Raw genomic sequence first — 13460 nt, forward strand, 5'->3', positions numbered from 1 at the left:
AACTTCCTGTCCTCGAAGTTCTGCGGGGTTGCCTGGCTCCTTCCCTGCCACACCTGAGGGTCTCTTTTCCAACTACAGCTTGAGCATCTCCCTCAAGAAGCACCCTCACATCTCTGATCCTGCTCTAATCGTGCAGGGCTAGTGCAACACGAACCCCATCAGTGTCGTGGTGTGTCACCACCGCTTTCTATCTTCCCACCAGCCCACAAACTGTACTGGACAAAGTCCACACGCTATCTAACATCCTCTGTAGCATTTCTCCATCACTTAGCCCAAAGAATCTACATGAGCACAGGAGTGCAGTAAGGCCAAAAAATTATATCAGCATCATTTCTAGCATTTTTTTTTTGCAGCCCAGCTCCTGGATAATCATTTATCAATGAGCAAATCAGTTGGTTAACCCAGCAAGTTTTCCAGGGTGAGTCATCTGGGTTTCCACTGCTGGAAACAACACATAACTGCTTTCCCTGCATGGCAGAATTTCAGCAGTGGCTGGAAGACAAGCCATTACAGCCGATCAGACCTGCCAGGCTTGAGGCTTGTACCTCTGACCTAGAGAGATGAATCAGCTCGTTGAGATTCAGGTGTTCCACTAGATTCCTTTAGCCTACAGGCATTAAAGTCAGAGAATGTGATTACCATAACACCAGCATTAACAATGACAAAGAAGTGAATCTACAGCTACCAGGCAGGGAATAACTGCAGGAAACCCAACCCTTCCTCACCCTGGGGGGACCTGCACACACACACTCAGTGATGTGCTTGCCTGGCTCTGTCCCACTGCTTCCCCACTGCTGCTCTCTCTCCTGCTGTAGCTGCTCGCACTGATGTCCAGCACCTGCCCCTGGCTCTGGGCCTGTATGCAAACCTAGGAGAAATCTAGTCTCCCTCGGTTCCCTACTCCAGGTAGGTAGCTTCCCAGGGCAGCCCAGCTGTAGAAGACAATGCAGTGTGTGTGTGGGGGGGTCTCCTTCCCCACCTCCCCCATCACCACCCTGTAACTGCACTGGCATGGATGGAAGACCTGCAAGTGTCTTTACCACAGGTTCTAGAGCCAGATAGTCTGTATTTAAACCCTGACTCCACCTATATCAACTGCTTCTCTTTTCTAAACCTCAGTTTTGTCTTAAAAACAGAGCTAATGCCTGCCTTCTCATGCTGTTGTGAGAAAGAAGCAGTAAAAATAAGGGTTAATAGACATAATGACAGCGGGACATTGGTGGACCAGATGCTCCTCAGGGTTTATCACAGGTTCTTGAAGTTTGTCATGGTGCCTGGCCTGGAGTAGGTCCTCTGTTGGTCTCTTTTTCTTGGTCTTCCTACTCTTGTTATTTCTCTTTTCCCTCCTCCTCTCCCAGGATCAGGGAGGTTCCGGGGTGGGAGGATGCAGGGTCTGTCCATTGGAGTAGTCCTTACTGAAGCATCTTCTCTTCTTCCATGGACCTCTGGTGGCCACCCAGATCCTCCCCTCGCCTGGGCAGCACTGTTTCCAATTCCAGCCAGGTTTCCAAGTGCCATCCTCACACCCAGAGGGCTGTGCCTGGTGTCACAGTTTCCCAAGGATTATGTTCGCTCACTACTGCAGAAAGGAGCAGCTCTGTACCCTCCTGACCTTTCTCACCACTGCAACATATGGGTGGCTGTTTGTGCCAGGTAAGCTGTCAAACACCCACAAGACACGGATAACCCAGGTCCACAGAGAGAGGGGCTGTGCCATCAGAGAAGGGGATGAGTGGGTACCAGGAGTCTTGGGAATTCACAAAGTGACCATGTCATTGTGGGCTGGCCTCTGAAGACATACACACACACACACACACACACACACACACACACACACACCCCTACCTACCTCTGCTAGGTTCTGTGAGGGGCAACCAGAAAGAATTCCAAATACCTCCACCTCCTGAGAATTGCATCTTATTCTAACACCCAAGTCAAATCTAACACCAAATCAAATGACCCAAGCCTCCATCCCAAACACATGGGAAATCCAGCTTCCTCCTGCCATTATCAGCAACTCCCTGGGCATTGGCCTTCACTTGACTCTCCTTCTCAACCCATTTCCCATTCAGACCCCAGTCCTGATTGGCCCAGCATCGTCTTGCCCGTGGAAGCCACTGTCCACCTCCTACAGCATCACCCTTCCTGCCAGTCACTGCTTTCATAATCAGAGTATCATTTTTCAAATTTGTTTTTATTCAAAAGGCAGATCAGATTTACGGAAAGAAGGAGAGACAGAGATGAAAGATCTACCATCTGCTGATTTACTCCCCAAATGGCTGCAATGGCTAGAGCTGAGCTAATCCAAAGCAAGAAGCCAGGAGCTTCTTCCAGGTCTCCCATGGTCCCAAGCCTTTGGGCCATCTTCTGCTATGTTGCCAGGCCATAAGTGGGGAGCTGGATGGGAAGTGGAGCTGCCAGGACACGAACTGGCACCCACATAGGATCCTGGCATTTGCAAGGTGAGGATTTAGCCATAAAGCCATTGCACCAGGCCCTGAAAAATATCATTTTAAAACCCCTTTTCATAGGACTATGTCATAAGAATTTTCAGTGTCATTATGCTCTTAGAATACAATTTTATACCACTATAACATTCCACAGTAAACCCATAAAGTAATTCATGTTGTTCTAGATCTGATGGCTTTGAATTGTTCCTGATTTTAACATGGTCAGTCACCTTTATCTATAAAGTGGTGTGTGCTTTACTAGTTGCTTCCTGTACTTCCTTAGGTCTCCTATTTCCTGCCGGTCAAGTAAGCTCCATGAACAATTTTGCCCAAATAACACAGTACACTTCTCCTCCTCAACCCTCGCACACTCCCCACCCCACCACACACACACAATAATTAAAAACACTTTCTTCAAAGTCTGCCTCACTTGTGACGGATGTTGTAATTCATTTGTCTCACTGTGAACAGTCATACATTTCCTGAAGAAGGGGGAATGTGTGATGACAGGGTGCTCCCCCAGGATTCCCCAAGGCTTTCACATACTACCCATCATCTGCACCATATTTTCCTCCCAAACTTTAACCATTTCACCCCAAAGGTTTCAGATTTTCAATCCCGGTTCAATGGTACATCTCCTGTGAGCATTAGAAAGGCTGACCATCCAGCTCTGATTCAGTGGTCTACCATAGCAGTGATTTCTAAATACACTCCTCTGTTTGAAATTATAAACTCATAAGGAGTTGCAAAACAGCTCAGAAGGGCATTAAGCATCCTTAACTCCCCTCAAGGCTAACAGCTGGGACAAAGTCAGGTCACTGGCATTGGCGCAAACAATGGATTTTACCAATTTTACATACAGTTGCCTCTAAATGTGTGTTTCTGTCCCATTGTGTCACTTGTGTGTGATGGAATAGCTACCAACACAAGACACACAACTGCACCATCACCACAGAGATCCTTGTGACACCCCACTTCCCTCCTTGCCTGGTCCTCAACCTCTGCCTCCAGATGTTTTTTTGAGACCCCAGGAGGCACCCCACAAAACAATCCCAGATGTTTTCCCTGACTGGCAGGATGCTGTGGCTTCCAGTGGCCACTGAAGAAAGTTCCTGTGACCACTGGGTCATCATTCTGCTCAAGCCCCATGTTCTGTTGCCTGGGATGTGGCCTCCATCTTCCTCCTAAGACAGAGAAACCTCAGCTTTGCCAGATGGGTCTGTGTGTCTAACACTTGCCCATTTTTTTTTAAAGATTTCCTGGGCCCAGTGGCTTAAGTCCTCACTTTGTATGTGCTGCTATCCCATATGGGCACCGGTTCTAATCCCAGCAGCCCGCTTCCCATCCAGCTCCATGCCTGTGACCTCAGAAAGCAGTCGAGAACAGCCCAAAGCCTGGGGACCCTGTGCCCGCGTGGGAGACCCAGAAATGCTCCTGGCTTTGGAACGGTGCAGCACCAGCCACTGGGGTCACTTGGGAAGTGAATCATCAGACAGAAGATCTCCCTCTAGGTCTCTCCTCTATCTATCTATCTATCTATCTATCTATCTATCTATCTATCTATCTCTGACTTTGCAATAAAAATAAGTAAATATTTAAAAATTTTTTCTATTCGAAAGGCAGATTCATGGAAAGAAGGATTTATATACAGAAAAACCTTCTAGCCCCTGGTTCACTCCCCAAATGGTTACCAACAGCCAGAGCTGAGCTGATCTGAAGGCAGAAGCCAGAAACTTCTTCCAGGTCTCCCATGCGGGAGTAGGCTCCTAAGGTTTTGGGCTGTCCTCTACTGCCTTCCCAGGCCACAAGCAAAAAGCTGGATACAAAGTAGAGCAGCCGGGACACAAACCAGCACCCATGTGGGATCCCAGTGCTTGCAGGTGAGGAATAGTAAATTCAGCCATCATGCTGGGCCCATGCCCAGACATCCTGTAGGAGATCAGCAAGCTTCTCTCCCTCCAGCTCTGTGTCACCCTTACCCACGTGCATCCCAAAGCAGGATTGATCAACTCAAATCACACAACCCTGCTCTTCCTCATTGCAGGAACCTTGCCTTTGAAGGCCAAACCTAAACCCAGGGATGGGACAGAGCAAACACTGCCAACTATGGGCTAAATGGTTCCCCCAATGTTTATCATGGGCTGGCAGCTACACGTTTCAAAACAATCATGCTGGGAGGTGGGAGTGACCTAAGAAGAGGAGTTTGGGTCAGGAGGCCCCTGATCCTACAAATGGACTGTTATATTCACGAGACTGGATCTGTGACCATAAAAGAGGGTTTGTTGTAAGAGTCCACCTCTGGAGCCAGTTCTGTGGGTTAAGACTACCTGCAGCACCAACATCCCATCAGGGTTCCAGTTCCAGGGCCAGCAGTTGCACTTCAGGGCCATCTCTGTGCTAATGCACCTGGGAAAAGCGATAGCAGGTGGCTCAAGTCCTTGAATTTCCTCTCCCACACGGGAAACTGGGAAAAAAAACTCCCTGCTCCAGGCTTCGGAACGGTCCTGCTCCAGCATTTGGGGAGTGAACCAGAGAATGGAAAACCTCTCATTCTGTCTATCCTTCTCTTTCAGGAATTTGCCATTCAAATAAAAATAAGTGAATCTAAAAAAAAGCAGCAGCTCTCTCCCACTCTCGCATGTGCTGTCTTGCAACACGATCCCAATCCATTGAACGCTGCAGCAAAAGGCCTGCCCTAGACGAGAGCCTCCTTGGACTTCCAGCATCTAGAACTGTGACCCAGTAAGCTTCTGTTCTTTGTGCATTACCCAGTCTGCAGTATTCTGTGACGACAGCAGAAAGCCAACTAAGACCTCACCCCATCCTCCTTCATCTCTTCAGCCCTGTCACCCCAGGGGCAGGTGTTCAAAGCATCTTCACCATTTCTGTTCCCTCAAATTCATCAGATATAACCAGGATGAACTGCACAATTGCAGCTTGGGCTTGTCTTGGGTGTCCCATGCCTCTCAAGTTTAATTTAACTGCACAGAAGACTAAATGACCAACTTATACTCAGGGAGAAAAAAAATAGTCTAGTTTATGATCTCACATGAAATAAGTCTTACTGAGTTTAGCTTTGGTCAAACCTGTTGTTCTAAGCAGAATGGCCCTCCGTCATAACTTTGTCATCTGGCCAAAGAGTGCTCATGTAATTAACCTAGACCTCAGTATTTCAATGACAGAACAGGCAAGAGAGAATGTGAATAAACTGGAAGAGGAATTAACAACCCAGGGATAGATAAAGACTTAAAACCTCTCAATGGAGAGGGTAACACATTTTATGCAGTGTGAGAATGGTTACATCATGTCTTACATCATGTGGGGCAGAAGCACAAAGTTGCCATTGTCTTCATTTCCAAGCTAAATACAATTAAAATAAGTGGTTGTGAATGCCAAGGTGACTAGAGATACACTGTAGTAGTTTTATAGTATGACAACCAAGGCAGGAACTAGACTTCCAAGAACTCCTCTTCCCTGCACGATTCTAGGTTAGAGTTGGCCACAAGATATGTCTGGCATTAGATGTGGAAGGTGGACATGAAATTGTCACCGTAACCTCCAAGTTCTGAAGGTGGTCCTAGGGAAGCAGGTACTGTGTGACAGCTGTTGACCGGCTGGCCCAGCTTGTGTGCTCAGACTCACAGCTCCTCCAGCACCTTCTCCGAGTTCACAGCCAGGTGCAAGTGCAGCTCCATGGCAGAGGGCTCCAGCTTCGCCTGCAGGCCAGGACACTGCAGGCCAGCACTGAAGTTGGAGTAGTCAGTGCTCGGGGCTCCCAGTTGTCTTTACATGTTCCACTGGTCCTGCCAGTGTCTCCTTTGTATTTTGCATGCCCAGCACCCCCTCAGCACTCTCTTGGTGACCTACAGAAACCTCATTCCCAATACTAGACACCTTGGGGACCATAACATCCCCTCCTTCCTCAAGTATAGTATATTCTCTGCTTCTGTATCACTCATAGTGGTGGTTCTGTGTCTTTGACTCAACCCCAATTGTTAAGGATTATGTATCATCAGCTCTCAGAAGAGGCACGTATTAGTGAAATTGGAATTTATTGTTTGAGTATAAGATCAAGCTTGAAGTATATATTGACTGAAGTGGAAGATAAACCGGAAAAAAAAATCCCCATGGATATGTATAAACATACACATGTCTCCCCTAAAAACAAAATCTTAAGTAGTACTGGGCTCTTGAACTTATGCTTAAACTTACCCCAGCTCTATGCATTAACTTGACCATGTGGGTACTGTTTATTTCTCAGACCTATCTACTCCATGCACTACGCATGTGTTGGACCCAAACATACACTCCCTACGGTTCAAGAAGGAGACTTAGCGATCTTCCTTCCTCTCCCAGAGCCTGGATCCTGGTCTTCTTCCCTTTAATTTCATCTCCTGAACTCCAGACTCTAGGCCGTGCCTGATTTCTACCTCCAAGCCTGCTGTATTTCACATTCACCTATACACATCCTTGGAGTTCAGTGAATGCTTGATCTTCACTCCCCAACTTGGCTTGATCCTCCAGGACCTGGCACCCCGCCTTGCTCTTGGCAGGACCTCGTGGCCCCAGCACCTCCAAGAGTCAACCTCTGCTTCTCACTACCTGGATGGTGCTTCCCAGTGGGAAGCAGAGTGGCTGGCCTCCATTCCACATGCTTAGCCAGCAAGTCATACAGAAACACAAAATAAGTATCCATGAATTATGCCTTCTATCCAATCCAAGGAAGCCAGGGAAGGTGCAGGGGTGGAGGTCTTTCTGGAGTAGATGACCTTTGAAAGACTGGCCTCAGCTATATTTCTAGACCCAGAAGCAGAGCTGATGCTATGGTCTAAATGTGTTCCCCAAACTGGATGGGATGAAAACGTAGTCCTACAGGTGCCAGGGTTGGAATGGGGGCCTATGAATAGGTGATGAGATCCCAAGGGCTGTTGTTATCTCAGAGGGGGTTTAGTTATAGGAGAGTGGGCTTAATGTAAAAGCAAGATTGGCCTTTCCTTGGTTTCCTGATCTCATCCATTTTCTTTCCCTTCCACCTGCTGCCTTAGGATGAGGCAGCAAGAAGACTCTCCCCAGATGCAGCTCCTCAGTCCAGGATGTCCCAAAACTGAGGAGAAAAGTTAATTTTTTTTTCTCTAGACATCACCCAGTCTAAGGTCTTCTGTTGTAACAGCAGAACAGGGCCCGGCACCATAGCCTAGTGGCTCAAGTCCTCGCCTTGCACACACTGGGATCCCATATGGGTACTGTTTCTAATCCCGGCAGCCTCACTTCCCATCCACCTTCCTGCTTGTGGTCTGAGAAAGTAGTTGAGGATGGCCCAAAGCCTTGGGACTCTGCACTTGCATGGGAGACCCAGAAGAGGCTCCTGGCTCTGGATCAGAATAGCTCCGGCTGAGGCAGCTACTTGGGGAGTGAATCATATACAGAAGATCTTCCTCTCTGTCTCTCTTCCTCTCTGTGTATCTGACTTCCCAATAAAAATAAAATAAGTCTTTGAAAAAAATAATAGCAGAACAAAGATTAAGGCAGTCGGGGAGAATGAAGAGGAAGAACGTTTGGATCAACACAGTGGACTCAGCCACCACCTGCAACACCAACATCCCACGTGGTCCACAGTTCAAGTCCTGGCTGCTCCAGTTCCAATCCAGCTCTCTGCTAAAGCACCTGAGGAAAGCAGCAGAAGATGGTCCAAGTGCTTGGGCCCCTGTTACCCGCAGGGAAACCCAGAAGAAGCTCTTGGCTCCAGGCCTCAACCTGGCCCAGCCCTGGCTATTGTGCCCATAACAGGAGTGAACCAGCAAATGGAAGACAAACAAGCAAATAAATAAATCTTTTAAACAATAATTTTAAAAAGGGGTGCTTCCAATGGTGAAAAGAGACACATTTTGGGCATGAAGTATTGTAGCAATAATAACTGGCTGAGATTAAAATAATGCAGGAAAAAAGATTAGGAAAGACAGAACATTTTCTATTTTTGGTTTAATCAGAACTAGGGAAACTACAACTGATACAAATAAGGCTCTAGCATGTTAGTCACCGAGCACTTGGTTCTCACAGTGCTGGGGTGAAAATTCTGAAGAGCAAGAGGAAAAGCCGGATGAACATGAGCTACAGAGAGCACCATTTCCACAAGGGCAAGAGACCGTGGCAGCACAGAGAAGCACGGCACCTCTCTATGCTCCTGGAGTGCTCTTGGGGGCCCAAGGCAGGGGACGTGGGCAAAGGATGGGCTTTTGAATCTGATACGTAACATAAACAGTCTCCAGCAAAACACACAAGGAAAAACTTCTGAAGGCATCCCTGCTATTAAAAAAAAAAAAAAAGCACCATTTTTTTTTGACAGCCAATGGCCTTGGAGAGTTTTTCTAATAAAAATACCATTTGAAAGGACACCAGCAAAAGTCACTGCTTCCTCTTAAAAGCCATTCTGCATGCTTCTCTGTAAGATGAGAGTGGTCTTCTTAGGAGTCCCTGGAGGGTAGGATGGGACAAACCTTGGAAAAGTCTCAAAGCTTATCTACCAGGTATTATTCTGGTCAACACAGTTGTAACACCAAGGTTCCCACATCCTCACTACACAAACCAGCTCTCACTGGAGTTTCTCCTTGATGGTTATGGGATTGGTCCTCTCTGATCGATCAGATGCATTTAAGAAAACTCAAAGTGAATTCCTTCTACACTCACTGTGGACCCATCCACTTGGCCATGGTCCACCTCAGGATTGCTTCCTCCTGCTGCGACGTGATCATGACATTGAATCTCTGGAGGAAGCAGAGAACCATGGGAAACCCTGGAAGTGGACCAGCTGTAGGAACATTTTTCAGCCAGAACCCACATGATTGGGTCTCCAGCAGTGTGGTTATGAAATGGAAACAGTTGAGAATCTTTAAGATTTTTTTTTAATTGGAAAGTCAGATTTACAGAGAAAAGAAGAAACAGAAAGATCTTTCATCCACTGGTTCACTCCCCAACTGGCCGCAACCAGGAGCCAGGAACTTCCTCTGGGTCTCTCACACAGGTACAGGATCCCAAGGTTTTGACCTGTCCTCCACTGCTTTTCCAGGACACAAGCAGGGAGCTGGAAGGGAAGTGGAGCAGCTGGGATATACAAACTGGCACCTATATGGGATCTTGGCACATGCAAGCAAGGACGTTAGCCACTAGGCTACCGTGCCAGGCCTACAGTCGGAAATTTTAAAGACTCAACTTCTCACAACAAGGGGTATTAGAGGTCCAGCTCTTCCTTTGCAGTGCGGAGAAACCACAAAAAGATGACAATTCCTATGGTACATCTCTAAGTCACCCTTTCTGCTCCAACTGTCTCACTCCCACCTACAGCTCACATTTGCTTTGAATCATCTCTCTCCACAATTCCCCAGGCCATTCTCGAAACTGGGCCCCACATTTGTGTGTTCTACTTCCTCTTTTCTTTCTAGCTTTGACTATGAACATTAGTACAATCCCCTTGGTTATATTTTTTTTAAAAAGGGAATAAAAAACACTTGCAGGCCCAGTGTTCGGGCCCAGAGGGGTTACACTGTCACTTAAGACACCAGCATTCCACACTGCAGTGTCCAACTTCCAGCTGCTCCACTTCCAATCCAGCTTCCTGCTTAAGCATGAGGGAAGACAGCAGAGGATGGCCCGAGTACACAGGTCCCTGCCACCCAGACTGAAGATCTGGATAGAGTCCCTGGCTCCTGGTTTTCGCTTGGAGAGTAGACCAGAAAATGGAAGATTTCTTTCTTGGACACTTTGAAATGAATAAAAGAAATATTAAAGAAAAATCTTCTATTGCATCACTGCAGAATTTGGGTTATTTGGGGAAGAGAAAAGGGCTGCAGACATTCCAACCTGAACTCTTTTCCATTGAGCACTGTCTGGGCCGCACAGAGCTCAGATTGCCTCGTTAATCACAAGGCCAATGATGGGCGAGGTAGGGAACTCAGTTCAGGGACAGAAATAAACCCGGAACCTCATATTCATAATACCTGCCCTTAAAGCACTTTGGTTAGTTGATGTATTCTTCTTTATTCTAAGACAATAAAAGTAACATATTAGGCAGCTCATGCTTTTAAAATTAAGATAAGTTAACATAAAATTTGAATGAATAAGTGCAACGAGTGACAATAAAATCACACCCTCTAAGAACTGGCATGAATATGATTGTGCTTCTTAATTTTAACAGTGTGAAGTAAGTATGAACAACACAGACTGAACGGTAAATAATCTGCAGGAGGGTTCAATAAAGGACTTATCTCCCTTCTATAAAGGCCATGCCCTAACTCTCCAGCGTGGGAAAACCTCATATAACTCACCCCTCCTAAATTCCAGGTGCTCTGCCAACTCTCAGGCCATGAGAGCGTTCCAACAGTTATCAAGCCAGCTTTGTCACTTCTTCAAGGAAAAACCAAATGTCAAGTCCAACCTTGATGTGATACAGCCACTTTGGGAAGGATTTTTTTTAGTTTTTGACCCAGGTCAGGGCAGGGATGGGGCAGAATCCTGTTGAGAAATGAGGGTTGCTGGGCTCATCCAACCAGCATGGCAGAAACATCAAAACCAGTAGAGGAGAGGGCAGGTGACTGGCCTGGTGGTTAAGATGCTCACGATCCACATCGCCATGCCTAAGTCTAAGTCTCAGCTCTGGCTCCTCATTACAACTCCCTGTCACCGCCAACTCTGGGAGGCAGCAGATGATGCCGCAAGCAGTCGGCTCTCTGCCAGCCATGGGGGAATCCTGGATTGAGCTTCTGGCTCCTGGTCGTACCCCAGCCCTGCAGTTGCAGGTATTTGAGCAGTAAATCAGCATCTCTCTCTGTCTCTCTGTCTCTCTGTCTCTCTGTCTCTCTGTCTCTCTCTCTCTCTCTCTTCCCCTTGCCTTGATATCTCTACCTCTTAAATACATAAGAGAAACACTTTGTAGAGGGGAGAGGCTTGATAAGAAACTGAATGTTGGGTCCCTCTCAAATTACTCGAAGCCTAAATACATAAATAAAGCACGAAGAGAACGCCCAGGAACCAAACATCTTGCAGTGGCATTTCTGCAGCATGCTGCTGCAGCTTTTATCATCTGTGCCCGTAAAGGCCTTCCTTCCCTAATGTCCGGATCCCAGTCTACACAACAGAGAAGCCAAGACAGGATGCACTCTCTGAAAGTAAGCAATGCCCTTGCCTCCTCCCACCCTTCCCTATCCTCCCAGAACGATTCAGCAGAGATGGTGTGCTAGCAAGGTCCATAGCTCTAGTTAACAGATAAACAGACAAAACTCTGCAACTTTGCTTCCAGCCAAGCAAGGACTTTATCCTGGTGGGAAAATGACAGAAGGGGGAAAGGTGGGAACAATGCACACACACACATAAATACATGCAGAATTTGTAAGATCTGTACTCTGGAATGACGCAGTGTGAATTCTCTTGAATTCTGTAGCTACCTGCCTTTCTAAGCAGAGTCCCACGCGAGGGACAAGAGACTCAGGGTTTGTTCACTGATGGCTTAGCTTTAGCATCAGGGAAGGAAGCTGGCCCTAGGACTGTGCTGGTGCTGGGAGCTGGACAAGGCTGCTTAACCTACTCACAGATGATTTCCTCATCTGAAATCATACTGGACAAAAACCCTTCTTGTAGGAATTTCATGAACATTACATGTATTTTAAATACATTGTGTATTTAAAACAACAATAACAACACTCGCCAGAGGCAGTAGCAAGGAGAGGTGGGATGTATCAAAAAGGACTGGCTTGCCTCAGGATGGAGGTAAATGAGAGTAGGGGATAAGCAATCGCAACACCACACCTTGCAGCATCATCTGCAAAGATGCTCATAAAATACTCCCTGACAGGTGAACCTCCCCCTGCTGCTCCTCCCTATTCCACACCCTTGAGCCTCTTGCCAAACCCAAAATGATTCAGAGGCAACTGCAAGGCTCCAACTGGCTGCCCAGCCATCGAAGTGGCCTTCCCCAGCAGGATGGGCAGGAGGAGGAATATTTTCCGATATTTTCAGATGGAAATCACTGGGACGCAGGCTGCTGACAGAATAAGTTGAGAAGGATTCACCTCTCATTTTGTTAAGTTACAACATTGGCTTTCAGCATTGTACGTGTTCAATCGTTGATTTTGAAATGTCCCTTGCCTTGGATTCCTCTGCTAGATGGAGGAAGACAGCCCATGCATAACCCATCTGAGAAAACTCACGGGCCCAAAGGAAACACGAGGGGCCAACCCTCAGCCCGGTGGTTCAAGACACTGGTGGCCATATAGTGATACCTGGGCAGGGGTCCACGCTATGCTCCCGTCTCTGGCTTCCTGCTAATGTGCATGCTGGGAGTGGCAGGTGCAGGTGATGGATCAAGTGCATGGGTTTCCGCTCCCCACATGAGAGATGTGAGGTGGAACTCGTGGCTGTTGACCTCAGCCTGGCCCAGCCCTGGCCATAATAAGCATTTGGGGAATGAGCCAGCAAATGGAAGCTCTTTCTCACTCCTTCTGTGTATGTCTCTCTCAATTAAATAAACACTAAAAATAAAAGCACAGCACTAGACTGCCTCTGAGTCATCAATGATCCCTGATCATGACTAAAAACAATTCATGAATGTTCAGCCCCCACTTGCACGGGCGTAAAACAGACCGAGGTTTCTTCATGGTTCCTTGGGTCGAGAGCACAACAAAACGAGGATAAACATACAGCTGATTCCTCTAAGGGTTTGATTGTCACCTGTGGTTTCTACTCCCTCAAAGCAGTGGGGATTAGCTGCCATTTAGGCACAGGAATGTAGCTCTTTGATGATTTCGGTGTCTGTTTTCACATGCATTGAACCTGAACCCCTTAGCCACAGCCGTGGAGATCTGACCGAACCTCTCGCCTCAGCTGAAAGTAGGCAGGTTAGACTGATATTAGACACCGCACGGGGACTGTTCCCCGCCAGATGCAGCTCCCATTAAACCCCGTTTTGCCACTGACTGGGTGTGTGGCTTTGGTTAACCACAATGCCTCACTCTCAGACCAGCT

This window comes from Ochotona curzoniae, unplaced genomic scaffold, assembly GCF_017591425.1.
Source record: "Ochotona curzoniae isolate NIBS_2020 unplaced genomic scaffold, NIBS_Ocur_1.0 contig_3819, whole genome shotgun sequence".
NCBI classification, from domain to species: Eukaryota; Metazoa; Chordata; class Mammalia; order Lagomorpha; family Ochotonidae; genus Ochotona; species Ochotona curzoniae.